Genomic DNA, 8,631 nt, shown 5'->3' on the forward strand with positions numbered 1-8,631 from the left:
ATAATATATATAAATATATATATATATATGATATATATATATAGTATATATCACATCTTATGTATAATAATTATATAATATATAATGTATAATATATAATATATAATTATATATATATATAGTATATTATATATATATCTATATTATATATAATATATATATTATACACATATACTATAAATACATATATAATATCTATATATATATATATATATATATATATATATATATATATTAATATATATCTATATATATATATCTATATATTATTATTTTATTTTATTTATTATTGTTATGCGGCCACCTTGTCTCTCTACCACCAACACAAGGCAGGCTAGGCAGACGGCGTTGCTATCCACAGGGTCCTGAACACAGACAGCTCCAAGGAGGCACCGAGCACCAGCGCGTCCCCCCAGAAAACCACGAGGGAAGCGCAAGTGGCGAGGCAGGGCATAAAATAAACACACTATGACGTCTTTCCTTATTTACACACGTGATTTCCCGTACACTTTTCTATAAGGCACAATACAGGGGAAACCACCATGTGTTCGCACTACATGATACAGCTTATACCAGGGCAACACAAAGTTTATCAGGTCACACGGCACACAACGAGGTCTTCACAGGATCAGCACCCACCTCCGTCTCTTGGCTTGTTTCTTCCGCTCCTCCGCTGCACAGCCATCTTCGTCATGTTTGCCCGGGTCCCTTCATGTTAACACATGCCCAGGTCATCCTTTTCATGTTAACACATGTTTCGCACAGAGACGAAGACCCACTGGCGTAGCACTATCCCCCCTATCAAGCAGACGACCCGTCTGCTCTGACATACCTAAACATGAAACAAAATACAGAAAATTTAAATAAAATTAGTCCTCAGGAACAAACAAAATTCTTTCATCCAGTGCGGCTTTCTTCGCTCTCGCTTGGGTCGCTCTGGAGGAGATGTGGGCGGCGGTAGATTGGCAGTGGCACCCAGAGGGGTATCTCCTGTCCTAAGACCTGGTTCATGGTCACCATTGACGTCTGCTGCATCGCCCTCACCGTCCAAAGGCTCGTCCTCATCTCGGTCAGCGTCTGCCATGTCCTCATCGCCGCTACTGGGGCTAACGTCATCTTCTTTTTCACCATGGCCCCAGGAGTAGCTTCCTGGCCCATGGTAACGCCACAGCCGGTGCACCAAGTCCTCAAGGAAGTCAGGCAACGGCCCCACACCAACCAACTCCTCGCTCCCCGATGACTCTTCTGGATGCTCCACTTCCTCACAAGTGCCCAGCTTTGCACCAGCTGGCACCTTCTGGGCCTTATCGGAGAAGTTAGCTACCAACACACTGTAACTACCCTTCCCCTGGTCCAACAAGGCTCCGCCCAACCGCTACGCCATCAGCCAGCTGCAGGTTTTGAATGGGCTCCACGAGGCACTCTACTCCATGCATCACTCTTGACAGTCGACACCGGATTCTAGACTCTGTCCTGGGGGCAAGGTGCAGTCGCTCAGCCGTAACTACCTCTGCACAGCCAACCTCTGGAAGCAAGGGCACATCTTCACCGTGCACCCTCACCAGCTTCCGTCCAAGGTCGACACACGCCTTACTCTGCGTCAGGTAGTCAAGGCCCAGCAAGCAGTGCTCGTCCAGATCGGCCACATACACCGGCAGCCGCTGCACCGTGCTGCCCACGCCAATACGAACCTCCACTGGCCCCTTGAGCTGCACACAATGCCCCGTGACACCACACAGTCTCTGTGGTGCGTCTGGAGGTTGCATAGTGGCCAACATATCAGGCCGCACTAAGGTCTTCTCAGCCCCAGTGTCCACTGTCAGGCGGCATGGCTTCCCATCTACTGAGCCCTCCACCTGCATCATGCTGGTTCGACGGCAGCTTACTCAAGTCAGGGCCCGAGAACCGAGGACGGCTGGGTTTCGGTCCCCTTCTCCAGCCTGTCCGACTACACCACTTCCTTAGCCTTAGGACATGCACACGGATGGTGACCATACCTGCCACAGTCCTTGCAGCACTGCTGGAAGGCATCAGAATCCGTCCGGTTGAAAGGATGTGTTCTCCGCTCCCTCCGACACCGACTACGTCTGTGCCCTTCCTCTCCGCAGCCCCAACACAAGCCTTGGAAAGTTCTCGGGCTCACCTTCCTCAATGCTACCTTCTCCACTTTAGCCTTCTGGCCCCGGAAGTCATGACGGGGCTGAGCAGCTGGTCCTAGGCCACTGGTTGCCTTCAGGAAGGCCTCGACCTCCAAGGCCCTCACCAGCGCCACCTGCAGGTCCTCAGGGTGTGCCTGCTTGATGTAGATTTGCAGCTGCTGGTCCTGCAAAGCGTCAACAAAGAAATCGCGGGCCAGGACAATGAACATCTCTTCCGCAGCCGCAGGGTACGACCTCCTTACCAGCGCCTCTACATTCTGTGCCAGCTGGGACAGTGTCTCGCCACGCTCACGAGTCCGCTTCTTCAAGCGGGCCCGATATACCTCGGCCTGGTGATGGTGCCAGAAACGGCGTTTCAAAGCCTCCGCCACGCTGGTGTAAGAGGCATGTTGGGATGGCGGCAGATGCCCCAACACTTCCACCGCGGGGCCCCTTATCGCTGTTACCAGCTGCAGGGCCTTCTCTTCCTGGCTCCAGCCCTGGGCAGATGCCGGCATTTCAAATTGGGCGACATATGCCTCCCAGGCCACCTTCCCGTCGTACTCAGCTGGGTTACGCTTCACAGAATGTCTGGAGGCCGAGGGGCTGCGGGGTGGAGAACGTGCCGTGAACTAACACGCCCGGGGGGGAGGAAGGGGGTGAGGGAGGCAACGAGGCGGGTTGACCGGGTCCGAGTTTGCCGCCACCTATACCCAAGGGAGCGGTTCCGATGGGTCCCCAGCCTTCTGCAGCGACGCTGCGAGGCCCGGGGGTTTCCTGCCACGGACCCCAGGCAGACCCCAGTAAATCTGACACTCTGGCATCTGTTGCCAGAACCTCGTCTGCCTTCTCTGCTTGCAATGTTACTACCTCGTGACGCTGCCTTTCCGCCTTCACTTCCTCTCTCAGGCCCTGAACCTCGCCCTTCAGAGTCTGCACCTCCTCCATCAGTTCACTCTTCACGCTGTTGCAGGCCTTGTCGGTGTACTGCTGAGTTTCCATCTTCACAGATGCAAGATTGCTCTGTAGCACCTCAACAAGTTGGCAGAACTGTTCCTCTGCCTTCCTTGCCTGCATCTCGACGAGATGGTGCGCCTGCTCGCGTGCCCTCTGTGCCTGCTCTTCTGCCCTTTGTGCCATTTCCTCCCTCATACCGGCCAGCATGGCAGTGATTAGGTCCATCTGGCTCGGCTTCACCTCATGCATATATATATACATATATATATATATATATATATATATATATATATATATATAGTATATATATATATATATATATATTTATATTATATATATATATATATATATAATATATATATATATATACTATATATATATATATATATATATATATATATTATTATATATATATATATATATTATATATATATATATATATATATATATATATATATATATATATATATATATATATATATAATATATATTATATATATAATATTAATATAATATATATATATTATATATATATGCATGAGGTGAAGCCGAGCCAGATGGACCTATCACTGCCATGCTGGCCGGTATGAGGGAGGAAATGGGCACAAAGGGCAGAAGAGCAGGCACAGAGGGCACGCGAGCAGGCGCACCATCTCGTCGAGATGCAGGCAAGGAAGGCAGAGGAACAGTTCTGCCAACTTGTTGAGGTGCTACAGAGCAATCTTGCATCTGTGAAGATGGAAACTCAGCAGTACACCGACAAGGCCTGCAACAGCGTGAAGAGTGAACTGATGGAGGAGGTGCAGACTCTGAAGGGCGAGGTTCAGGGCCTGAGAGAGGAAGTGAAGGCGGAAAGGCAGCGTCACGAGGTAGTAACATTGCAAGCAGAGAAGGCAGACGAGGTTCTGGCAACAGATGCCAGAGTGTCAGATTTACTGGGGTCTGCCTGGGGTCCGTGGCAGGAAACCCCCGGGCCTCGCAGCGTCGCTGCAGAAGGCTGGGGACCCATCGGAACCGCTCCCTTGGGTATAGGTGGCGGCAAACTCGGACCCGGTCAACCCGCCTCGTTGCCTCCCTCACCCCCTTCCTCCCACCCGGGCGTGTTAGTTCACGGCACGCGTTCTCCACCCCGCAGCCCCTCGGCCTCCAGACATTCTGTGAAGCGTAACCCAGCTGAGTACGACGGGAAGGTGGCCTGGGAGGCATATGTCGCCCAATTTGAAATGCCGGCATCTGCCCAGGGCTGGAGCCAGGAAGAGAAGGCCCTGCAGCTGGTAACAGCGATAAGGGGCCCCGCGGTGGAAGTGTTGGGGCATCTGCCGCCATCCCAACATGCCTCTTACACCAGCGTGGCGGAGGCTTTGAAACGCCGTTTCGGGCACCATCACCAGGCCGAGGTATATCGGGCCCGCTTGAAGAAGCGGACTCGTGAGCGTGGCGAGACACTGTCCCAGCTGGCACAGAATGTAGAGGCGCTGGTAAGGAGGTCGTACCCTGCGGCTGCGGAAGAGATGTTCATTGTCCTGGCCCGCGATTTCTTTGTTGACGCTTTGCAGGACCAGCAGCTGCAAATCTACATCAAGCAGGCACACCCTGAGGACCTGCAGGTGGCGCTGGTGAGGGCCTTGGAGGTCGAGGCCTTCCTGAAGGCAACCAGTGGCCTAGGACCAGCTGCTCAGCCCCGTCATGACTTCCGGGGCCAGAAGGCTAAAGTGGAGAAGGTAGCATTGAGGAAGGTGAGCCCGAGAACTTTCCAAGGCTTGTGTTGGGGCTGCGGAGAGGAAGGGCACAGACGTAGTCGGTGTCGGAGGGAGCGGAGAACACATCCTTTCAACCGGACGGATTCTGATGCCTTCCAGCAGTGCTGCAAGGACTGTGGCAGGTATGGTCACCATCCGTGTGCATGTCCTAAGGCTAAGGAAGTGGTGTAGTCGGACAGGCTGGAGAAGGGGACCGAAACCCAGCCGTCCTCGGTTCTCGGGCCCTGACTTGAGTAAGCTGCCGTCGAACCAGCATGATGCAGGTGGAGGGCTCAGTAGATGGGAAGCCATGCCGCCTGACAGTGGACACTGGGGCTGAGAAGACCTTAGTGCGGCCTGATATGTTGGCCACTATGCAACTTCCAGACGCACCACAGAGACTGTGTGGTGTCACGGGGCATTGTGTGCAGCTCAAGGGGCCAGTGGAGGTTCGTATTGGCGTGGGCAGCACGGTGCAGCGGCTGCCGGTGTATGTGGCCGATCTGGACGAGCACTGCTTGCTGGGCCTTGACTACCTGACGCAGAGTAAGGCGTGTGTCGACCTTGGACGGAAGCTGGTGAGGGTGCACGGTGAAGATGTGCCCTTGCTTCCAGAGGTTGGCTGTGCAGAGGTAGTTACGGCTGAGCGACTGCACCTTGCCCCCAGGACAGAGTCTAGAATCCGGTGTCGACTGTCAAGAGTGATGCATGGAGTAGAGTGCCTCGTGGAGCCCATTCAAAACCTGCAGCTGGCTGATGGCGTAGCGGTTGGGCGGAGCCTTGTTGGACCAGGGGAAGGGTTAGTTACAGTGTTGGTAGCTAACTTCTCCGATAAGGCCCAGAAGGTGCCAGCTGGTGCAAAGCTGGGCACTTGTGAGGAAGTGGAGCATCCAGAAGAGTCATCGGGGAGCGAGGAGTTGGTTGGTGTGGGGCCGTTGCCTGACTTCCTTGAGGACTTGGTGCACCGGCTGTGGCGTTACCATGGGCCAGGAAGCTACTCCTGGGGCCATGGTGAAAAAGAAGATGACGTTAGCCCCAGTAGCGGCGATGAGGACATGGCAGACGCTGACCGAGATGAGGACGAGCCTTTGGACGGTGAGGGCGATGCAGCAGACGTCAATGGTGACCATGAACCAGGTCTTAGGACAGGAGATACCCCTCTGGGTGCCACTGCCAATCTACCGCCGCCCACATCTCCTCCAGAGCGACCCAAGCGAGAGCGAAGAAAGCCGCACTGGATGAAAGAATTTTGTTTGTTCCTGAGGACTAATTTTATTTAAATTTTCTGTATTTTGTTTCATGTTTAGGTATGTCAGAGCAGACGGGTCGTCTGCTTGATAGGGGGGATAGTGCTACGCCAGTGGGTCTTCGTCTCTGTGCGAAACATGTGTTAACATGAAAAGGATGACCTGGGCATGTATTAACATGAAGGGACCTGGGCAAACATGACGCAGATGGCTGTGAGCGGAGGAGCGGAGGAACAAGCCAGGAGAGACGCAGTTGGGTGCTGCTCCTGTGAAGACCTCGTGTGTGCCCTTGTGACCTGATATAACTTTGTGTTGCCCTATTATAAGCTGTATCGTGCAGTGTGACATGCTGGTTTCCCCCCTGTATTGTGCCTATAGAAAAGTGTACAGGTAAATAACTTGTGTAAATAAAGGAAAGACTGTCATTTTGTGTTTATTTCGTGCCCTGCCTCGCCACTTGGCGTTTCCTCTCGTGGTGTTCTGGGACGCTGTGGTGCTCGGTGCCTCTTGGAGCTGTTCAGTGTTCACGACCCTGTGGATAGCACGCCGTCTGCCTAGCCTGCTTTGTGTTGGTGGCAGAGAGACGAGGCGGTCGGCGTAACAATATATATATATATATAACACATATGCATATATGTATACATATATATATATATATATATATATATATATATATATATATATATATATATATATATATATATATAACACATATACATACATACATATATATATATATATATATATTATATATATACCTCGCTACTCCTCAGCTGTGACCCAAGAATCCTATGATCGTTAAGTATATAATATCATATATATATATATATATATATATATATATATATATATATATATATATATATATATATATATATATGTGTGTGTGTGTGTGTGTGTATATCCAAAATTTAATTATATAATACACTGTCAATAGTCTCGTTGTAAAATATGATATTATTTACTTAACGATCATAGGATTCTTGGGTCACAGCTGAGGAGTAGCGAGGTTAGGTGTCCGAGCTGCACAGTTCAGTGGCTGAACAACTCCTGTCTCTTGTTGTTGTTGTTTGAGATTTGTGAAGATCTAGCTTCACCCAGGCCTTTCATACATATGGCCCGGCCTGTGTCAGCTATTTATGGCTGTTTCATTTTATTCTCTGACACTCCATGCTTACCGTGGTGGCGGGATTGCCAGCAGGCGATCCTGCCGCCATGATGAAGCATACGGCATTATCTCTTTTCCAGCTCGGCGGCTGTTGTGGAAGGACTCTGTCTTAGAAATTGTGTGCGTTCACAATTCTGTAAGTAATGTATCAGCATGACGTTCGGGTCGCCACACTGCAACACCTGTCTGCACAGTCAATTGTCTCTATGATCTGCCATGCGCAGTGGTAACCTAGTCTGATCCTGTGAAGAATGACTTCGGTAAATCTATTGATTGCTTCAGAGAGTGCCAGTGACTCATAGCCTGTGGCGTCTGAGTACCATTTGCCCGAGGGGGAGGATCTCATTTTCTCTCTGTGAAGCTGCAGGAGGAAAGCGCGAGCTGTGGCATTACACTTCTGCCGTAAGATTTTTCGGCTCGGTTTTATGATCATGGGATTTGAGGGCATACCCCTGCCAATGTCAGCTAGTCCGTCAGCAAGCTCATTCCCTCTGATGCCTATGTGGCTATGGACCCAGTTTATGATTATTCTTCTACCCTGAGCAAGAATCCTCTGTGCTTTGGTAAGCACAGTGGTCAGGAGGTAGATGTTGTCTTTGGGTTAGCTTTGCTGTAAAGAGTCAGTGGCTGCCCTGGAGTCTGTCTGCATGACTATGTCCTCCCCTCAGGGATGCATGGAGGGCACAGTGCCATCCACATGGAAAGAAGCTATAATTATTCCTGCTCCTAAACCTGGCAAAGATGCTTCCACACCAGGAAATTATAGACCAATTTCCCTCACCAGCTGTATCTGCAAGCTGATGGAGAAAATGGTAAATTTCAGGTTGACACGGCTGCTAGAAAAAGAAAACGTGTTGACCCCATATCAATATGGCTTTAAAAATTGAGATCGACCACAGATACACTTGTGAGGATGGAAACTGCTATGCAGAATTCCTTCGCACAGCGACGTCACATGATAGCAATCTTCTTTGACCTTGAAAAGGCTTACGATACTACTTGGAAGCATGGCATACTCATGAAGTTGTATGATATTGGTTTAAGAGGAGCATCACCTACCTTCATACAAAGCTTCCTTGCTGACAGGAAGTTTAGAGTTCGGGTAGGAAACAGTTTCTCTAACCTGGAAGATCAGCTGGAAGGGGTTCCACAAGGGAGTGTCTTATGTGTGACCCTGTTTGCCATTGCTATAAATGACATCGTAAAGGTTGTTCCAAGTGCTGTCTCATGTAATCTGTATGTGGATGACTTTACACTGTACTGCTCAGGAGGAAGCTTACAGGATGTGCAAGGACACATGCAGGCTGCAATAAATCAGGTTGTACAGTGGGCAACATATCATGGGTTCAAATTTTCTCCAAGCAAGACCATGGCTATACATT

Source organism: Penaeus monodon, chromosome 11 (genome assembly GCF_015228065.2).
Source record: "Penaeus monodon isolate SGIC_2016 chromosome 11, NSTDA_Pmon_1, whole genome shotgun sequence".
Classification (NCBI taxonomy): Eukaryota; Metazoa; Arthropoda; class Malacostraca; order Decapoda; family Penaeidae; genus Penaeus; species Penaeus monodon.